This window comes from Eleutherodactylus coqui, chromosome 11, assembly GCF_035609145.1.
Source record: "Eleutherodactylus coqui strain aEleCoq1 chromosome 11, aEleCoq1.hap1, whole genome shotgun sequence".
Lineage (NCBI taxonomy): Eukaryota > Metazoa > Chordata > Amphibia > Anura > Eleutherodactylidae > Eleutherodactylus > Eleutherodactylus coqui.
In genome coordinates this window covers 23840083-23863433 of record NC_089847.1, presented here as the reverse complement: position 1 = coordinate 23863433, position 23351 = coordinate 23840083, and positions in this window count along the sequence as shown.

The following is a 23351-nucleotide window of genomic DNA, read 5'->3' as shown; positions in this document are numbered from 1 at the left end:
GTTTTTTTTTTACATTTTGGAGATCAATCAACTTCAGTCCCAAAAGTAGAACACATCACATTTTTTAACGTGTATTGCAATTAGGGCTTCTTCACGCAAACACCTTTGCGATGTGTATTACGCAATACGCAGTAAATAGAACCCATTGATTTCGATGGGTTCGCTTACATGAGTGCATTCTGCATTGCATTTGCATACAAAATATGCAGTGTTAAATTTGTGCCAACGGTGCCCGAAAATAGCACATATTCAGCCTGATTGATAGGTGTGTACTTATATTTGTGCGCGCATTTGCGGCCCGTTTTTGCACATCAGCTGTTGTAAAACAATGGGTGATGCCTTTCGAGGGAACACCCAATGAAAGGACATGCTGATCACAAAAAACATATATGTCAAGCATATGGTAACATACAGCCATACGTTTCCCATTGACTGTAATGTAAAAAGAAATGCCTTTATGTACGTTTTTTTTGTGGGACAGAAATGTAATAGGCTGTTTTTCAGTCCCATTAAAAGAAAACGCACAGAAACATATACTGGGCTAAACATCGTCAAACATATGCGCAGCCTGACACCTAGAAATGAGTGAACGCGCTCGCTTAGAGCAATTACTCGAACGAGTATCACTTTTTTCGAGTAACTGCCTAATCGGGCAAAAAGATTCGGGGGGCGTCGGGGGTTGCGGGAGGGATCGGGGGGGGGGGGGAGAGAGCTCCCCCCTGTTCCCCCCCTACTAACCCCCGCTCCACCCACGCCCCCCAAATCTTTTCATCTGGGTAGGCAGTTACTTGAAAAAAGCGATACTCGTTCAAGTAATTGCTCTAAGCGAGCGCGTTCACTCATTTCTACTGTCAACGTTTAAACTTTCAGACTGGATTCACACAAACGTAAGCACAATTGCACACACCTCAGCGCAATATATTTCCGCATAGAACAAGGCTTTTTCGCGTGTGTATCGGCGTATTTTACTGTACTCTTTCCGTCCGCGGGGAATGTTCATTTGCGTGCGGCAAACAAACTCACCAATTTGAAGTGTTTAATTAGATCCAGATGTGTTCTTCTGCTAGCGCAATTAGGTAATGTATCACACACCTCCTTGTATATTGCACGCCCCTCATTGGCTTCTGTGCGGACCTTTGGTGTGCAAATACGCAAGAAAATAGCGCATGTCCTTTTTTTTGTGCGACTGAAATGCGCATGCAAAATACGGAAATGTGAACTAACCCATTGAAGTCAATGGGTTCTATTCTCTGCGTATTGCACTCATAAATAAGTCCACATCAAGCCAGCCTCATAGTCTATGCCTAATATGCGAGGTTTTAATTGTTTGGGGTTTTTTGGCAAAAACACGTGCATTTCACAGAATAGCAGCTGATGTGCCGAGACAAGTACATGCCCGGGGTGATCACACGGCGTGTACAGAAGGGAGGAATGCCGAAAGAGAACACTCCGGTCCGTGAAATTAAGTGTTCCGTCACCTCCACCAAAAAAGAAATTCCTCCACTGTCAGACACTGAGCACAATTGGAAAATGCCGGACTGACTCCGCTGATTATCTCTTTTGTTCCGCAGCATTTATAGTATGAGCCACGTGGACAATATCTAACAAGTGTCACCTATGCGATGTGGGAAAATTGCGCAGATTTTAAATCCACAGCGCGACAATCGTGAAATCCTTGTCCGATCTGCAGTAAAACACATAGCAAAATCTGAACTACTAGGGCTTACTCACATGAGTACATTTATGCACTAAAGATTTGCACGTGCGATAGGCAATGAACAGAACCCAGTGATCTCAGTGGTTCATTCAGACTGGCGTATTTTGCATTTTGTTCGCGCAAAGTAAGAAAAAAAAAAATCGCACCACGCTCAATTTTCCTGTGTATTTGCACAGAAATAGAGCAGATATTAAACTAATAACACAAATTGCGCCTGGCGGAGAGCACTGTTGCAGGGTTTTTTTTTCTTCAAACATTAAAAAAACAAACACTTGAACATGCATTGCACCATTCCGTAAAAAAACACTGCGCAAATGCGTGCGTAAATATACCTATGTTCATTTGAATCCAGCTTTGGGTGTGAATTCTCCCACTGAAGTGAATACAGCCCACGTGACCACGCCCTTAGGCCGTATTCAGAAAACCGTATTTGCGCGCATCACACATATAACGTAGTGGCGCACACAAATATGCAACACCAAAGCGCAAATACACGTATGTTTGTGTGAATCTGGCCAACGCCGCCTGCAGACGGCCGGGTCAGATCCTGCTGCAAGAATTCTCGCAGCGGGATGCGGACCTGTGCCCCTGCAGAGACCTGTGGCTCACCTGCTCCCGACGTCTTCCATCTCTGCTATGTGCCGGCCAGCCGGCGCACTACTGAACATGCCGTGATTTGTTTCCCCCGTGTGTTTTCACGCGGACAAATCGCGTCTGTGTACATAGGACTGCATTTTCTAATGCAATCCTCTGGCAGCGGGCACGGGCGGAAGTTCTGCGGGAAATCCCGCCGTGGAATTTCCGCCCGTGTGCAGGGGGCGTAAGGCTGAAAAAAAAAATCACGAGATTTGGGAGTTGTGGGCGTCCGCCTCCAGATTCCATAGCAAGTACAGCCCATAGCATGCTATGGCAAATCGTGATTTCATCTCCACGACTGGAAACAGATTGCGATTTTCCGCTCGCGCAGAAGAAATCACAGCATGCCATGATTCTGTGCGGACTCCACATGGACGGCTTCCATTGAAGTTAATGGAAGTCGTACGATCCGCGGCCCTTCCGCAATCACATTGTGATGACGCGGGAAAAGTAGTGATTTAAAAATAAAAATCTGTACTGCGCATGTCCGACGGCTCTCCGTGCGGACCATCCGCACTACAGCAAAAAGACTTCCACGTGGACGCCGACCGGGCGCAAGGTCAGATTCCACACGGGGAATTATGCCTGTGTGCAGGCAGCCTTAACACTACAGAACTACACAGGTCTGCAGTTCAAAAGTCATAACATAGCGCCCCCTGCTGGTCACTTTAGTAGGTGGAATTCCCTCGTCTGGTGAGTTTCAGTGCGCATTTGTGAAGAACTCTATACAAATAAATATACTCATGTGAATAAGTCCTAATTGCTGAGCGACCTTGCACACGGTACGGAATATTCTGCAGCAGCCTGGCAGAATACGCCCTCCTGCGGAATATTCAGTCTCAGAATCCGCACCGCTAACCTGCAGATTTAACTGCAGAATTAAAAATAGCAGAATCCAGCCAGCGATTCCGCATCTAAATCCAGAGTGAGACGTTTAGTGCGGAATTCAGGGACGGATTATTACCCAACGCTGCTGCAGAATATTGCGTCCCGTGAGCGAGGTCCCTCGACATTTGAGACTTTAACGTCACACAGAGAATCATACAGTAACTACTTCGACAATCGTCTAGCGCTGACTTCTACTTTTAGAAAAGAGGAACAAAAGGACAGACGTGGCGTTAGAAGTCATGTGGAAACACATCAGCAGCCGTAATCCTTGCGTACGATTGTGGCGTCCCTCAGACACCTGCTGAGATAATACGGTTTGCACTCGGGCCCTTTAAGGACATTTGGAATTTTGGGGGATTTTTATCTCTACTTTTCAAAAGTCATAAGTTTTTTGTTTTTTTCCGTTAACATATGAGGGCTTGTTTTTTTGCATAACGAACTGTAGCTTTTACTGGTACCATTTTGGGGTACATATGACTTTTTTGATCACTTTTATTGGGTTTTATTTGGGGAGACAAAATGACCAAAATAAGGATTTTTCCTGTTTTTTGCCTGTTTTTTAGTTTACAGTGTGTTCAATTTATTGTGCAGGTCGTTATGGATATGATAATCCCAAATATGTGGGTTTTTTTCATTTTTTTTCCTTTTATATAAAGAGGGGAAAGTGCGCTAAAAAGAGGGAGTTTTTTTTTATATATCCCAGTAGGCGGACTTGAACCAGAAAGCTCTGATCTTTATGATAATGCATTGCAGTACTTCTATTGAGCGATTTTTTTTCTTATCTTTGGGCCTTCTCTTTTGGAACATATCACCCTTTGTTTGCAATGGGGCGATGTGCAGGCTAGTGCAATGCGAGGATTCCCATTGAAAACAATGGGAAACAGTTGCCGATCCGGTGGCGGGGATTTCAGCTGTGCCACAGGATCGCAACTTCCCGAAAGAGACGTCGGGTGTATATACCCATGAGTATTCTCAAAGCTTCTGCCCGTGAATATTCTGCTGGGATCTAGAGTCGGGGGGGGGGGGGGGGGGGGGGGGGGCGACTCGCGACACGCTTAGGCTTGTGTTAACTGAGTTTGAAAAACACAGTGAATAGAAGCTATTGATTTCGATGGGTTCGCTCACATGCCCATATTTTGAGTGCACAATTCCGTTACGCAAAAGTTTGCGACATAATCTATTTTCCTGCGTGTTTGTACCAGGAGATAGAACATATGAAGCTCATTAGCCATTCCAATGCATTCGGCCGTGGCTGCAAGTTCTAAAAACCATAGTAGCGCATGCAAAAACGCAACTTCCGATGTGAAAAAACTCAGCGCAAATACTCTTCTGCTCGTGTGACATAGGGCGAACTCACCAAAAGCTTAATTTCTCGCGCTCTTGTGGGATAACACAACTAAGCGATAATTTTTTGCTCATTCGCTTGGGCGGTCAGTTTAAACGCAACGAGAAATCATTTAGGTTATTCTTTTTGGAATGATGATCATTCCGGATAAAAGCAACTTAATTAGTGTAGTGCACACATCAGCCACTAGGTGGAGATAACCATCACTATTGTACATTACAGGGCGTAGATTGCACTGAAATTTTATACAAACTAACAGCTGATGGAAGGTGTCAAACGGATGCTACAAACTGATGTTTATGGTTTATGTACTTTAAAAGGGGCACTAACTTTTCAGACAACGTCTGCTCATCTACTAGTTTGTATAAGTCTCATCATTTTTGGAATATACTTGCATTAAAAATGATGCTGCTTTTCCACTGCAAATCACCTTTGAAGTGGCTGCCACTAAGGGGCTCCCTTCCAGCTTCTCTTGTAGTAAGAGGGACACAGGGATGTGTCTTTCTTTAGCAATGAAGAGAGGATCTATTTTCACAGGGGCACTTTGGTGCACTTAGCGGCTGCAGGCTGACAGATCTGCTGACACTGTGATAATTTCCACAATTTCTGAGACTCCTGTGTGGCTGGATGTACACACATTATATGGGGTTTAATCACTATTTGGTCATAATTCCTGAATCATTCTGAGAAAGCAGAGGGGTGGGCATTCAGATACTGCTTCCCACTGATTGGACCACAGACTGCATTGCAGCATAGGAAGTCAGGGAAAAAAGTTCAGGGCAGTGAACTACTGGCAGAATGAATTCCTTCACTGTTTGTTAGAACCCAAATTCACTAACATTGTACTGCACATAGTTGCAGGGTTGTTGTGCAGAAAAATTCCCCACCCTGTACACTGTATGTGAAACCACCTAAAGGTTAAATAGAAGCAATGGTAAGTAACTTGAACACCACAAAATACGGAACCTATGACACCTGGAATGCTGGGAATATTGGTTCCACAAGATAAAGGGATACAAGTTAACTACCACTGGCATAAAAGGAAAACTACAGTGAACTTGATAAAATAGTAATTTTGGGATTAAAAGGCAAATTGCTGACAAGACTTTATTAGAGAATGCAAGATCTTGTCCGATCTGCACCCCTTCCTTTCCATATTACCCAATTAGGGGCAGCAGAGCTATGATTTGGATGGCAAATAGGCAACAATCAATACTGTTGCAGAATATTCCTACCCGTGCGAAAGGTCCCTTATAGTTAGAGGGAAGGCTGTCACAGATTTTGCATTGGGGTCCAGCAGCTTCAAGTTACACTTACGCACCGGCGGGGTTCGTCATCCAGCTTTCACAGGCTCCTAAATCTGTCTAGTTATGGAGTAGTACATCCAATGTCACTGTACAACTAGACAGATGACGATATACTGTGTGATATCAGACTAGTGGTGCTGACTGTACACAGACGTGGGATGGCATTAGTTGTGGTGCGGCACGTACGTGCTGGGATTGTCATCCAGTGTATATCCCAGATACTGAACTTTAGTCAAGTGTTTCTCAGAATATATTCTCTCACCAAGTATGAGCCAAGTCACCGTCACAAAGAGCCTATTCATTGACACCCAAGCCGCATGACCTATACAGCGCTTATCGCTTACAGATAGCGATCTCCAATATGTAACTTTCCAGCACCTGCAAATGACAACTCCTAGTAGGTATGCTCTGCTGCACCGTGCCTTCCAGTAGTGTACACATATTGCATTAAAGTCATGTTAGACTTTTGAGACAAGCCTTATAACAATTCCCAGTCATTGTTACAAGGCTTGTCTAAAGAGTCTGACATTGACTTGCAGGAATGCTGCCTTTCAATAGGCGGTGCTGCAAAGGTATTGTTCCATCTTCGCATTTGCATATTTTCCAGAGGAGCCTGCATGGCCTTATATGTCTCCTCACACACCTCGGTGCTTTCCTTAAGGGGAAACAATACTCTTCCTAACCCTTGTCTATTAGCCTCTCACTAGTTAAGCCAGAAACCCATTGCACACTGATCAGGAGCAAAACCCCAAAAACCGCTGTCTGTGTATGGATATGGCTTGGCCTTTAATTCCGAGTCATTGTTACAAGGCTTGTCTAAAAAGTCTGACATGGAGTTGCAGGAATGCTGTCTTGCAATAGGGCGTAAGGGAGCTCTTCACGCTTCCCCTTCCTTACCCTGACTCAGCAGCCATTCTGGCCGCTGGACTAAACCCCTCCCACTGCCAGTGACTGCTGTAGGAGAGACAGGCTTCAAGCATCAGAGGGAGAAGAGGCTCCGCCTCCTGGGTGACATATCTTGACCGCCGTGAAGAGCTGGCCTGCTGTAGGGGAGTGAATAGGGGTTAAGCAAAGCCTCTTCCAGAAACTACTGGATAATTCTCAGCACCCTTTAGGCACAATATAAAAAGAAGGTAGCTGTGTCACAGAGGGCAGTGTGACGCAGCTAGTAGAGAGAGTGTGTCGCAGCACAGAGCAGGCTCTTAACCCCTTAGTGAAGGAGCTTTTTTTTGCTTTTTTCCATTTTCATTTTCTCCTCCCCCCTTTTAAAAAATCATAACTTCTTTATTTATACATTGACGTCGCTGTATCAGGGCTTGTTTTTTGCAGGACGGGTTGTATTTTTGAACGGTACTATTTAATATACCATATAATGTACTGAAAAACTTTTTAAAAATTCTAAGTGGAAAGAAATTGAAAAAAAATGACATTCCGCCATCTTTAGTGCGTCCTGTTTCTACGGCGCACAAACTGCAACAAAAATGACAACTTTATTCTATGGGTCTGTATGATTACTACGATACCAAATTTGTATAGTTTTTTGTTGCTGTACTACTTGTATTTTTTTAAGGTATTTAATTTTTTAAAATGATCTTCTGTCTCTATTTTCTGCGCACAATACCTTTGTTATTTTTTTGACAACATAGTTGTCTGGGGGCTCATTTAGTGCGGTACGTCCTGATATTTCCGTTGGTACCATTTTTGTATACAAACGACTTTTTGATTGCTTTTCATTACATTTTTTCTTGGAGACAGGGTGACCAAAAAAGCGCATTTCTTGCGTTCTTCATTTTTTTTTTTCGGACGACGTTCACCATGCGGGGTAAATAATGTATTACTTTGCTAGATCGGACTTTTACGGATGCAGCGATATCAAATACAATTTTTTTTATTATTATTTAGATTCTTTTATTGCAAATATGACAAAGGGTTTTTTTTAACTGTTACTTTTTTTTTTTTACTTTATTTCAGTCCCCAGAGGGGACCACAACCAGTTATGCTTTGATTGCTCCTGCTCCTGCTTTTTGACAGGCAGTCTATCAAGCCACCCCACGGGGATGGCTTGATAGGCAGTCTTCTAAGGCAGCCCTGGGGACTTTCAGAAGGCCCACGGCTGCCATGACACCTGCACACCTCCCCCGATCCCACCGTTGGGGGGCCGTACGGGACCCCCGAACATTGTTCGGGAGATTTAAATGCCGCTGTCAGAATTGACAGCAGCATTTAAAGGGTTAATAGCTGCGATCGGCCGCGCGGCCAATTGCAGCTATTGCCAGCGGGTGTCAGCTGTAATAAACAGCTGATGCCGGCGCTGTATGGAGAGAGATAATGGCGCTATCTCCCTCCATACACGTCCTGCAATGGCAGCACGTAAAAACACTATTGGGCCGTCACCAAGGGGTTAAAGTGGCGGAGGCCAGCTGCCACAAAACTTTACAGCATCTGTATCACCATGTTGAGGAGCGGGCAGGAGACAGCATTGCAGAGATGCTGAGCAATGGCCACAACAGCTGGGTTCGCATGCCAGATGTCCGGAGAGAGACCGATAAGGGGCCTGTTCAAAGGTTTATGCAGCAGCTGCTGCAACAATGAATTAAAGGCCTGCTCTAGTGGCTGCTACAGCAAACAAAGAAAGAGGCCATTGAAAATGGAGAAGCAGCCAGACTACTGGATCCGGATACCTCTTAGCGCATGGATTGAATGGGAGTCTCCCTCTCGACCATTGCCTAACACCGAGGTGGCGGTTTTGAAGGTGGAGTACTGCCTGATCATCAACGTGAAAGCCTGTGAAGAGACTAAGCGCTTTGGGGAGGCCAGCAAAGTAAATGTTAGCACCGGTGGAAATGCACTTCTTGCCACAGGACTGTGTTATGTAAAATTCCAGGCCAGGATAAGGGTCTTGTGTCTGATGGGACAACGTAAAAGGGTTAACAGAAGCATACAGATTTCAGTTTGGCACCATAGTTTAGTCCAAGGCCTGGTATAGGTGTTTGATAGAATAATGTAATGTGTTACATTTATTTTGGGTGTAATGGCGCAGCAGGGTACTTGATCTAAGAAATGCTGTGAATGCTGTCAGACGTGCAAAGCTCCAGTGTATTGGACCTAGAGTACATGCTGAGTGTGCGAGGCAATGATGGCAGAGGGGAGCCGGACATGAATCCCAGCAGCTGTCGCCACCTTCGTCTGTCAGCTCTGCACCATCTCACATACCATCTACCTGCTACCTTTACACAAAGGATGAACTAGGTTGATTTTCTTTGGGGGTCCAGGACCTTAACTGGCACCAGCTGATAGAGAAAAAAAGTGTTACTCTTTTCCACAACCCCCTCCCCACAGACTTTCTAGAAAAAACAACATAGTCATATGAGTGGCCATGGAGGCTTTAGTACCCTGTTGTACCGTCTTTAGCTTGGATACAGGATGGGATACTAGCGGGCATTGAGGCTCTAGTATCCTGTAGGGCCATATCAAGATTGAATACAAGATGTGATACAGGGGACATGGAGGCTCTACTACTCTTTTGGGTCGCCTCACATTTGGATACAAGATGTGATATGGTGGGCATGGAGGCTCTAGTACCTTTTGGACCCCCTCTAGCTTGGAAACAAGATGTGATATGGGCGAGCATGGAGGCTCTACTACTCTTTTGGGTCGCCTCAAACTTGGATACAAGATATGATACAGACGGGCATGTAGGCTCTACTACCCTGTTCTGCTGCCTCCAGCTTGGATACAAGATGTGATACAGGAGGGCATGGAGGCTCTAGTACCCTGTTGTACTGCCTCCAGCTTGGATACAAGATGTGATATGGGTGGGCATGGAGGCTCTACCTTCATGTTCTACTGCCTCCAGCTTGGATACAAGATGTGATACAGATGGGCATGGAGGCTCTAGTACCCTGTTGTACTACCTCTAGCTTGGATACAAGATGTGATACAGGCAGGCATGGAGGCTCTACTACCCTTTTGGGTCACCTCACAATTGGATACAAGATGTGATACGGGGGGCATGGAGGCTCTAGTACCTTTTGGACTCCCTCTAGCTTGGATACAAGATGTGATATGGTAGAGCGTGGAGGCTCTACTACTCTTTTGGGTCCCCTCACGCTTGGATACAAGATATGATACAGACGGGCATGTAGGCTCTACTACCAAGTTCTACTGTCTCCAGCTTGGATACAAGATGTGATACAGATGGGCATGGAGGCTCTAGTACCCTGTTGTACTGCCTCCATCTTGGATACAAGATGTGATATGGGTGGGCATGGAGGTTCTACTACCATGTTCTACTGCCTCCAGCTTGGATACAAGATGTGATACAGGCGGGCATGGAGGCTCTAGTACCCTGTTGTACCGCCACTAGATTGGAAACAAATTGTTATACAGGCAGGCATGGAGGCTCTAGTACCCTGCTGTACCGCCACTAGATTGGATACAAGATGTGATACAGGCAGGCATGGAGGCTCTAGTACCCTGTTGCACTGCTTAGAGGCATACAGGTTTCGTATGGTATCTTGCGGCATATCGCTTTATTTTTGCTGTAACTGATGCTCTAAATCATACAAACTCCTAGGATGTCGGAGTTAGTGTCACAGATGGTTTCATACATGTTCCATTGTGATAAATGACCGGGCAGCCAAAGAAGTGTGACAATGTTATGGAGGCTCCTGTGACCCCCTTCTGTGTGCGGCCGAGCATTATCCTGCTGCCTCTTGGAAGCCGCCAACACATGTGGCTGCAGGATGTCCTGAACATATCGCTGAGCTGTCATTGTCCCCTGTACCCATACCAGGAGTGACCGACTGTCATATGCGATGGCCCCCCAGACTATCGCACCAGCAGGAGGCAGTGTGCCGCTCCACAGCAAAGGCAGGATTGAGGCGCTCATCCTGAGGTCTCCAGACACGAACACAGTCGTCATCAGCACCCAAACTAAACCTGAATTCTTCACTGAAGACAACCCGGTTCCACTCTGTAGCGTCCAGTTTAGTCGTTCACTACACCATAGACGCAATGGTGTGTATCAATGGCAGTACATGTAATGGGCACTGTGAGGTCAAATGTCCTTCAGCCAAGCACCTGGAAATGCTTCCGACAGACACAGGGGTGTAACAATGGCGCCACCTGTCTCTGGATGTTGAGCAACTAAACAGTTGTAACTGCTGATGCCTGTCAAACAATCAGACAATCCTCTCTACTGGTGGTCCGTCGAGGGCATCCTGAGCCTGGTCGCCTTGTGTACCTGCAGCATCCGAGGAGCAGGCCCACAGCCGAGGAGATAGCGGGGTTAGATTGAAGCCTTGTCACAGGGCTCTAGCATCTCCTTCCCTAGGGATTGTACGGGACCCGACCAAGTTACTTCTGGGGGAGTTTCACAGTGTAACCCAGTTTGCGGTTTACCTGAAGTCCTTGTCACTAGTGAAGCCACCATTCCGTCCTCTGCGGTGAATCCAGAAGTTTGAAATAAGTAGTCCACACACAGGGATAATTTTATGAGCAAAACCCGGGAATGGTTGGTAGAGCTTGTTTACTCCAAATAAAGGTTACAGTCCAAAACATTATATATGCCAGCAGGACACCAATGCAGACACAATAGTGGTAGGACAGGAAGGATTCACAGGATGACAGATGAGTCCACAGTCCTAGTTATCCAGGGGGTTCTGTTCCTAGCCACTCTCTTTGTCTCTCAGGCTCTCTACTGGTCAACACTCACATTTTGGAAGTAGCACTCAGCGCTGCCTGACGGCTCCTCTCACTTTCTCAGTCCTCCATATTAGTGACAGGGAGGCCTGGGTGAATAGGGCCCAGGGCACACATCAGGCAATCGCTCAGCTTCTTCCATCTTGGGGAATCCTTGTAGGATGAGGCACAGTTTCTCCTACTCCCTAAAAGTCTCTCACTTCCCTAGACTCCAACCAACTTGCAGACTGACTTTTGCAAGAAGCTCCAGAAGCAGTCTCACTTGCTAACTAACATCACATCCTTGCATACACATATATGAAACATGATCACGTGACACAACAAGATACATTTTCCAGACAGTAACCCATTCAGTGCGCCAGAGGTGCAATTCACATCAAATTCATACACATAGAAAACACTGACAATACAAAAACAAAAGAAAAACACATTCATACTTATGGAGGGGCCCCATTAACGCTCGGTCACTACATACCCTCACACATCCACTGTTCCCAACACTTTCTAACAGTCTGGTTAGAACAGTCCAGGTGGGGGACAATTCATCGATATGACCATCCAGCTTCTTGCATCCCAATAATGCCTCTGAGAGTCTTTTTACAAGCCAAGGAAACATTCTTAGGGCCTCAGGTGGCAAGACCGTTCATCAATTCACACCACAACTCTAATTTGCCGAACTACCTGAGATGTAACTGCATGCCAAGGTTTTCAGTAAAATGACAACTCCTTCTAGGGTTTTTTTTTTGACAATGAATATATATTAGATAGTGTGTTGGGAGTGCATTGGAGGTCCATGGAAGCATAAGAAAGCAAATAAATACATCACAAGGTGTGTTATCACTCTAAAATAAATGGTAGCCTATACAATACTGCTGCTAATATCTTCCCATGGACTCTGGTGGGTGCTTTATACTATCGCTGAATGATCACTAGCTGGATAATGCCTTTTCTCTTTGTAGTACCACTTTTGACCTCTAGTATCAGTAAATTCTAAAAACTGATGTAATAGAAATTCCCCTCATTTCTGTTCAAGAGAAAACCTGATTAAATCAAAATAATGTTCATTAAATTGCACTATCTGTGCAAATGGCTTAGGAAAATTGTGTCAATAGTCCCTTTAAATGATTTGATCCTAGTCACACCCTTCCATACATGTTCATAATGGACCATTTATATGATTGGGGGCCTCTTGGGTGCATAAAGCTACACTTGAGAAATGAGATCATAAGTGATTACCGGACGATGTAATGGCTTACGCCTCCAGTAGAGTTCTAACACGTTGTAAACCTTGCAAAGTCATTTATGATAGGTTTTTATGTACAAAAGTAAATGAGGCAATGGAGATTACCAAGACATACCCCGAAGAGAAAGTAACAAGTGCCCTCAGAGGAGAAAACAACTGAAGAATATGACTTGCCTTAAAATGGGTTGTATCAAGATTGATTTCTATCACTTATCCACAGGATAGGAGATAAGTCTCATAGTTGGGGTCTCACTGCTGAGATCCCTACTAGCCCCAAAAATGAGAGTCCCATGCCCCCTCCTCCTCACTGCTTGCACCTATCCACAGTGATATGGATTGGCGGTCGCACGTACACGGTGCTACTCCATTCATTTAATTGAGGCTGATGAAAATATGGAGTACAAGCTTGACTACCTCCGTTAGTCCCAATGAGAATGAATGAAGCAGCACCACCCATCCTCAAACACTGCTCCATTGAATCTCCTCTTCCTATGTGCAGTGAGCCCGCATTGATGGAGAGGGGGACACGGGACCTCCATTCTTGGGATCAGAGGGTGTCTCAGTGGAACCCCCACAGATCAGAGTTTTTATGGATAGGTGATAAAAGTCAATCTTGTTACAATCCCTTTAATGTAATAGTTCTGTAATACACAGGGTCCACAAGGGGGAGCAGGCATCCTCTGAAATAATCATGGAGAGAATGATACACCGGAACTAATGGGACAACTTTCTTGTTAGCAATGTAAAACTGCCAACATCTGTGAGAGTCCAAGGTCGGGCTTAACCCATTGGGGACAGTCTCTCAATGTCCATAATACCCAACCACTTGGGAACAGTCACTTAGTGCAAATAAAGTGATGTAAGTGAGGACGACCTCCATACAATGCGGTGGATTATGTGTGTGATTGTGAGACACACAGCACTCACGTCTTACAATAACCTGTTTTCTGTAGCTTAATTTGCAATGGCTTATTTTCTTTTTCTCTCATACCAATAGTGCGAAATAGAAAAGCTGAAACGGGCCCTTTTTCACACAGGTCGTAAATGCTGCAGAATTTTCACAGTATTTACAGTACAAGCCATGTGGATGACATTTCAGAAGTCTCCATTACATGGAGCAGAAAATTTCTGCAACAAATCTGCAGCATTTTTGAACAGCACTACAAGTTCTAAATCTGCAGTGTATCGATTTATGCAGTGGGCTTTACCCCATGTAATGAAGGGTTAAATCCTGCAGCACTTCCGCAATTAAAAATGTGCCCAAAATTCCCCTTTTTAGGTCGGCTTCACACCAGCGTAAGTGCAATAGGCAAATGAAACCCATTGATTTTAATAGGTTTGCTCACATTTCCGTATTTTGCGCACACATTGCAGTCATGCAAAAAAGAAAAATAGAACATGTTCTATTTTTCTGCCTACTTGCGAACCGAAGGTCCCATAGAAGTCAATGAGGAAGGGGGGGGGTGTGTGCAGATTTTAGTGCAATACGCATGGAGAGGCGCGAAACACTATGTAATTCTGCTGAAAAAAAAACATCTGAAACTCATTAAAACTAATTAGCCATTTCAATCAGTGCATCTGTTTGCTAATGGATATGTCTTGCGTGGGCAAAAGTACAGTTAAATATGCTGATGCACGTGCAAAAAAAGTGCAATTCATTCAGCAAAAGCGCTGCACTCATGTGCATGAAAATACGCATATACTCGTGTGAGGTCCGTTTTTCACATGGACCGATGGATGGTCTGTGCGAGGAAACTCAAGAATACAAAAGTACTAATGTTATGGATTCAATCACGAGGTGGGTAGGATGGGTGAGTCATCTGCACACCCACTTCTGGGTGGTCTTCCAGAAATGATGCATAAATTTTGGCACACACATTTTTTATACACAAATTTGCAACTTCAGATTTTATGCCACACTCACTTTTTCAAAAAGTAGGTGGGGCTTAGAGAGGGGCATGGCTTTCTATAAATGTATGCAATGAATGCGAATATACCCCCTACTTTATGGTTGAAGGCACTCCAGCCTATTTGATATGCGGTGCATTCAAGTTTTGATTTGCGGAATCCATGCTTCAAGCTGCTCATGGGGAATCAAGGGCGTCCACACTTCAATTTTCACATGCAAATTTTTTTTACAGATTTCGCATGCTCCATTTTACTGTGATTCCCGCACGGACGGCTTCCATTAAAGTCAATAGAAGCCGTCCGATCCGCGGCCCGTCCACAGTTGACACTGTGGGAAAGCAGGAGTTTGTTAAAAAAAAAAAAAGTACTGCGCATGTGCGCCGGCCGGCACTTCTGCATATATCCACAGTACAGAAAAAAGAAGACCTTGACAGGTAAGCAGGGTTGGATTCCGCCAGAGGCTTTTTGCATGTGGGATCCGAGCTGCTCGTGGACATGAGGCCTTACTGAAAGTCTTGTCACTTCTCAACATAATCTCCCTTTTGACGTACACATTTTTCAGTGTCGACGCCATGATTTACGGCCGCTGCAAACGCTTCTTTAGGGGTCTGTTTTGCTCATTAGAAAATTGCTGATGCAAGAGCGGCATGACTGGAAAATGTGCAACCTCAAAGAGCGTCATTCTGGAAAAACAACATCCACGCCTCCTACATTGTTGTAATTGATGGAATGAAGGCACCATTCATGCTGTCATCACATGTCAAGATCATGTCACACATTGCCACATGTGCAGCCGTGCAAAGAAAACTTCCTGTATCTTCAGTTCACGCAGGATATCTCCGCCTCCATGTGCCCAACAGAATGTCCCATCCCACCTTCTAACCTTATAAGTACCCATAAAGGAGATGATACACTTTCCTGTATGTGTACTTAGTGATTACAGAATTAAGTCTGGGGATAAAAATAAATAAAATAAATCTTTGTATAGCGCCAATTTATTCCACAGCGCTTTCAGGTAATTTATCCCCCCTCCCCATTTTACCGATCTCGGAAGGATGGGAGGCTGAGTCAACCTTGCTACCTGAACTAAGCGAGGATTGAACTCGCAACCTTCAGGTCATGAGCGAGAGCTTAGGACTGCATTTCTGCTGCCTATGGGCTCTTACCCACTTGTGTTTTGTTAACGTGATTGTCAATGGGACTTTCTAATGTTAAGAAACGCATCGCACAAAAATCGCAGAGCACAAACTTGCGATGCGTTTTTAACATTAGAAAGTCCCATTGACAGTCGCGTTAACAAAACACAAGTGTGTGGGAGCCATGACACTCTGCGCTACATGCAGCAATCAATTCTCCTGCCTACAAAACCGTCGCATGTGAGTGGTTACAATAGCTTTATTATGGCCCTTTTAAAGGAGCCGACTGTTGTTTGAACAAGCGGCATCACTGAGAACTCATTCGTGCAGCCCGTTTAGACAGGCTGATCATCGTTGAGAATCGTTCATTTTTCGTGACGATGTTTAAACGCAACGATAATTGAGCGAGCCAACAATGATTTTTATGCCGGCTGGAACTAAACGCCGAGCGAAAAGTGAACGATTCTCATTCGTCGTTGGCTCGCATTTAAGCCGAACGATTATTGTTCACTCTGATTGGTTTTAACGTTTGCTTTTTTACCGTCTATATGCACCATATTCAAGGGCTGATAATTGGAAAGAGCGTGCGCTGAACATTAGAGATGAGCGAGCATACTCGCTAAGGACAATTACTCGATCGAGCATTGTCCTTAGCGAGTATCTCCCAGCTCGGAAGAAAAGATTCGGCTGCTGGCGCGGGTGAGTTGCGGCCATGAGCAGGTGGGAGCGGGGGGGAGAGAAAGATCTCTCCCCCGTTCCTCCCCTCCTCCCCGCTCTCTACCGACGCTCCCCGCCCGCCGCCGTCAGCCGAGTCTTTGTTCCCGAGAGGGCAGGTACTCGCTAAGGGCATGCTCGATCGAGTAATTGCCCTTAGCGAGTATGCTCGCTCATCTCTACTGAACGTATGCCATGTGCAGCCAACTAATGATAGCATTATGGGAATGAGTGATCACACAGAGGGCTTATTCCCACAAACTCATTTGCGCAGTGAATAGAACCCACAAAATATGTACCATGCTCTATATTCCTGCTTCCTTGCACAGGGAAGGAGCACATATTGAATTAATTACACTGGTTGCCGATTTCAGTGACTGGGAACATGGTTGTGTATTTTTTCTCTTAGCGCAAAAAGTACAATAAATCCCGCACATGTGCCCAAAAATACACAACACCCATTGCGCAAATACGCGGCCTAAATGCACGTGTGCTCACGCCTGCCTAACGCTGGCCTTAGTGTATATTCACACGAACAATTTTTTTTCCCAATCTGATTTTTAGACAGAAGAAATCGTACCGAAATCTGACAGAAATAAAGAACATTATTTTAAGTTGTTTTATTCACATGTATGATTTTTTTGTTATCGGAGGAACAGCTTGAACAAAAACAAAAATTGCATCATGTCTTATTTTGTAGCGATTTTTGGATGAAGTCTACAGTTGCACTCGTTTGATGCCACTGCGATCCATTCTTTTTGGCTACTTTTGGTAGCTGAAGACCGCCTCATAGGAGGTGTATAGATAACGCTAGTCGTCAGTTGCCGGAGGGAGACAAAAAACAGTAAAGACAGCCGAGGCGGTAAAGCCCACTGAGCACTGCAGCCCACTCAATCTAGCGATTAGCGGGGGTCTCAGCAGTGGGATTCCCGACAATCAATACTTTTGACATGTCTTATTGACATGTACAAAGTTATCTGAAAGTGTAGTTACTAGAGATGAGCGAGCACCAAAATGCTCGGTAGCTCGTTACTCTGGACGAAATTTTCGCGATGCTCGAGGGTTCGTTTCGAGTAACGAACCCCATTGAAGTCAATGGGCGACCCGAGCATTTTTGTATATCGCCGATGCTCGCTAAGGTTTCCATTTGTGAAAATCGGGGCAATTCAAGAAAGTGATGGGAACGACACAGCAACGGATAGGGCAGGCGAGGGGCTACATGTTGGGCTGCATCTCAAGTTCCCAGGTCCTACTATTAAGCCACAATAGCGGCAAGAGTGCCCCCCCAACAACTTTTACTTCTGAAAAGCCCTCATTAGCAATGCATACCTTAGCTAAGCATCACGCTACCTCCAAAAAAGCACAATCACTGCCTGCATGACACTCCGCTGCCACTTCTCCTGGGTTACATGCTGCCCAACCCCCCCCCCCTGCACGACCCAGTGTCCACAGCGCACACCAAATTGTCCCTGCGCAGCCTTCAGCTGAACTCATGCCACGCCACACTCATGTCTATTTATAAGTGCGTCTGCCATGAGGAGGAACCGCAGGCACACACTGCAGAGGGTTGGCACGGCTAGGCAGCGACCCTCTTTAAAAGGGGCGGGGCGATAGCCCACAATGCTGTACAGAAGCAATGAGAAATATAATCCTGTGCCACCGCCATCAGGAGCTGCACACGTGGGCATAGCAATGGGGAGCCTATGTGCCACACACTATTCATTCTGTCAAGGTGTCTGCATGCCCCAATCAGACTGCAGTTTTTTATAAATAGTCACAGGCAGGTACAACTCCGCAATGGGAATTCCGTGTGCACCCACAGCATGGGTGGCTCCCTGGAACCCACCGGCTGTACATTAATGTATCCCATTGCAGTGCCCATCACAGCTGAGGTAATGTCATGTTTAATGCAAGTGGGCTTTGGCCCACACTGCATGCCCCAGTCAGACTGGGGTTCTTTAGAAGTGGACACATGCAGTTACAACTCCGTGTGGACCCACGGCATGGGTGGCTCCCTGGAACCCACCGGCGGTACATAAATATATCCCATTGCAGTGCCCAACACAGCTGATGTAACGTCAGCTGTAATGCAGGTGGGCTAAAAATTAATTGGATTACACTGTAGGCGAGGGCCCCCAAAAATTGGTGTACCAACAGTACTAATGTACGTCAGAAAAATTGCCCATGCCCAACCAAGAGGGCAGGTGAAACCCATTAATCGCTTTGGTTAATGTGGCTTAATTGGTAACTAGGCCTGGAGGCAGCCCAGTTAAAATAAAAATTGGTTCAGGTGAAAGTTTCAACGCTTTAATGAGCATTGAAACGTATAAAAATTGTTTACAAAAATTATATGACTGAGCCTTGTGGGCCTAAGAAAAATTGCCCGTTCGGCGTGATTATGTGAGGTTTCAGGAGGAGGAGCAGGAGGAGGAGGAGGAATATTATACACAGACTGATGAAGCAAAAATGTCCCCGTTTTTGATGGTGATAGAGAACGATGCTTCCATCTGCGGGTGCAGCCTACGTATTGCTTAGGTATCGCTGCTGTCCGCTGGTGGAGAAGAGAAGTCTGGGGAAATCCAGGCTTTGTTCATCTTGATGAGTGTAAGCCTGTCGGCACTGTCGGTTGACAGGCGGGTACGCTTATCCGTGATGATTCCCCCAGCCGCACTAAACACCCTCTCTGACAAGACGCTAGCCGCAGGACAAGCAAGCACCTCCAGGGCATACAGCGCGAGTTCAGGCCACGTGTCCAGCTTCGACACCCAGTAGTTGTATGGGGCAGAGGTGTCACCGAGGACAGTCGTGCGATCGGCTACGTACTCCCTCACCATCCTTTTACAGTGCTCCCGCCGACTCAGCCTTGACTGGGGAGCGGTGACACAGTCTTGCTGGGGAGCCAGAAAGCTGTCAAAGGCCTTAGAGAGTGTTCCCCTGCCTGTGCTGTACATGCTGCCTGATCTCCGCGCCTCCCCTGCTACCTGGCCCTCGGAACTGCGCCTTCTGCCACTAGCACTGTCGGATGGAAATTTTACCATCAGCTTGTCCGCCAGGGTCCTGTGGTATAGCATCACTCTCGAACCCCTTTCCTCTTCGGGTATGAGAGTGGAAAGGTTCTCCTTATACCGTGGGTCGAGCAGTGTGTACACCCAGTAATCCGTAGTGGCCAGAATGCGTGTAACGCGAGGGTCACGAGAAAGGCATCCTAACATGAAGTCAGCCATGTGTGCCAGGGTACCTGTACGCAACACATGGCTGTCCTCACTAGGAAGATCACTTTCAGGATCTTCCTCCTCCTCCTCCTCTGGCCATACATGCTGAAAGGATGACTGGCAAGCAGCATGTGTACCCTCAGCAGTGGGCCAAGCTGTCTCTTCCCCCTCCTCCTCATGCTCCTCCCCCTCCTCCTCAACGCGCTGAGATATAGACATGAGGGTGCTCTAACTATCCAGCGACATACTGTCTTCCCACGCCTCCGTTTCCGAGTACAAAGCGTCTGCCTTTATGCTTTGCAGGGAACTTCTCAAGAGGCATAGCAGAGGAATGGTGACGCTAATGATTGCAGCATCGCCGCTCACCATCTGGGTAGACTCCTCAAAGTTTCCAAGGACCTGGCAGATGTCTGCCAACCAGGCCCACTCTTCTGTAAAGAATTGAGGAGGCTGACTCCCATTACACCGCCCATGTTGGAGTTGGTATTCCACAATAGCTCTACGCTGCTCATAGAGCCTGGCCAACATGTGGAGCGTAGAGTTCCACCGTGTGGGCACGTCGCACAGCGGTGCACTGGCAGATTAAACCGATGTTGCAGGGTCCGCAGGGTGGCAGCGTCCGTCTTGGAGTTGCGGAAATGTGCGCTGACCCGGCGCACCTTTCCGAGCAGGTATGACAAGTGTGGGTAGCTTTTCAGAAAGCGCTGAACCACCAAATTAAAGACATGGGCCAGGCATGGCACGTGCGTGAGGCTGCCGAGCTGCAGAGCCTCCACCAGGTTACGGCCGTTGTCACACACGACCATGCCCGGTTGGAGGCTCAGCGGCACAAGCCAGCGGTTGGTCTGCTCTGTCAGACCCTGCAGGAGTTCGTGGGCCGTGTGCCTCTTCTCTCCTAAGCTGAGTAGTTTCAGCACGGCCTGCTGACGCTTGCCCACCGCTGTGCTGCCGTGCCGCGCGACACTGACTGCTGGCGACGTGCTGCTGCTGACACATCTTGATTGCGAGACAGAGGTTGCGTAGGAGGAGGAGGAGGAGGAGGAGGAGGGTGGTTTAGTGGAGAAAGCATACACCGCCGCAGATACCACCACCGAGCTGGGGCCCGCAATTCTGGGGGTGGGTAGGACGTGAGAGGTCCCAGGCTCTGACTCTGTCCCAGCCTCCACTAAATTCACCCAATGTGCCATCAGGGAGATATAGTGGCCCTGCCCGCCTGTGCTTGTCCACGTGTCTGTTGTTAAGTGGACCTTGGCAGTAACCGCGTTGGTGAGGGCGCGTACAATGTTGCGGGAGACGTGGTCGTGCAGGGCTGGGACGGCACATCGGGATAAGTAGTGGCAACTGGGAACCGAGTAGCGCGGGGCCGCCGCCACCATCATGCTTTTGAAAGCCTCCGTTTCCACAAGCCTATACGGCAGCATCTCCAGGCTGATCAGTTTGGCAATGTGCACGTTTAACGCTTGAGCGTGCGGGTGCGTGGCAGCGTACTTGCGCTTGCGCTCAAACAGTGGTGCTAGCGACGTCTGGACGCTGCGCTGAGAGACATTGCTCGATGGGGCTGAGGACAGCGGAGGTGAGGGTGTGGGTGCAGGCCAGGAGACAGTAGTGCCTGTGTCCTCAGAGGGGGGTTGGATCTCAGTGGCAGGTTGGGGCACAGGGGGAGAGGCAGTGGTGCAAACCGGAGGCGGTGAACGGCCTTCGTCCCACCTTGTGGGGTGCTTGGCCATCATATGCCTGCGCATGCTGGTGGTGGTGGCTCCCCAACCGACAAAGGTAGCACACCACTGTTCGTCGGTCGTCAGGCGTCTCTGTGAAAAACTGCCACACCGTAGAGCACCTTGACCTCTGCAGGGTGGCATGGCGCAAGGGGGCGCTTTGGGAAACAGTTGGTGGATTATTCGGTCTGGCCCTGCCTCTACCCCTGGCCACCGCACTGGCTCGGCCTGTGCCCACACCCTGACTTGGGCCTCCGCGTCCTCGCCCGCGTCCACGTCCTCTAGGCCTACCCCTACCCCTCAGCATGGTGTATTACCAGTAGTGCAGAAACAGAACGCTGTAATTAAATGTGCCGCTTATTGACCTGTGGTTGGAGGCTGACTTCGCTTACGGAACGCCAGGAAATAATTTTGCGCAAGCCTGCTGTAACACTTAGCTGGCTGCGTATGAATTAGGAGGACAACTACACCCAGCACAGACCCAGAACACTGAGGACAGTCACAGGCAGCCCAAATAGATTTTTTTCCCCAAATGTTTTTGGAAAGGCCCACTGCCTATATTCAATAAATATATGTCTTCTGTCCCTGCCTCACAATATATGTCTTCTGTCCCTGCCTCACAATATATGTCTTCTGTCCCTGCCTCACAATATATGTCTTCTGTCCCTGCCTCACCACCACTGGCCCTGGACTATGTATAATTACTGCAGGGCGCAATGCTCTGCACGGCCGATATACAAAAAAAAAAAAAAAAGTGCAACACTGCAAAAAGCAGCCTCCACAGTACTGCACACGGTTAGATGTGGCCCTAAGAAGGACCGTTGGGGTTCTTGAAGCCTAAAAAACTCCTAACACTCTCCCTATAGCAGCTCCGGCACCAACAGCACTTTCCCTGATCTATGTCAGAATGCATCTGTGGCGAGCCGCGGGAGGGGCTGATTTATATACTCGGGTGACACCTGATCTCGCCAGCCACTCACTGCAGGGGGGTGGTATAGGGCTTGAACGTCGCAGGGGGAAGTTGTAATGCCTTCCCTGTCTTTCTATTGGCCAGAAAAGCGCGCTAACGTCTCAGAGATAAAAGTGAAAGTAACTCGAACATCGCGTGGTGCTCGTCACGAGTAACGAGCATCTCGAACACGCTAATACTCGAACGAGTATCAAGCTCAGACGAGTACGTTCGCTCATCTCTAGTAGTTACTCTTTAAATATATAATAAAGTTGTAATTATCTGGGCAGAACTTTGTCCTCTGTAGTTTCTGCTGCAAGCCCTTATGGCCAAGCTTGGAAACATTGCGGGCAATCATGTATTTTGGGGGGGTGGGAGCAAATACTGGGCTCTTCTGTCCTTGGTGGCAAAACCTTGCACCATAATCAGGATCCAGATTCATCTTGTTATCCTTTGTCACTGATACAAATCTACACAGTCTGGTAACATTACTGTGACTACTTCCTACTTTGGACGTCTGAAGGAAGTGATGTGTGGTGAGCGAGTTTGGTGTATATATAAGGTGTGTAATAGGCATGCCTGCTCACATATGAGCCGATGATGTCACGCTTAAAAGGAACGATTTATCAGCTTTGCCAAAAGGGATAATTATTGGCTTTCTGGCCAAGATTGGCAGTGTTTCTCAAATGGCACATTTTGCAAACTGCTCTCATGCTGCTGTAATTGTCACCATCGGGAATAAGCGACATAGAAACTGCCATTGATGAGAGAGGTGAACATCCACTATGAAGGTGCATGAGGGCCGACAGATGTGCTACAGTGGAGCAACTCGCTATGAAAATGAACCAGGAGGCTACTAGACGTGTCTGAAACAGTTC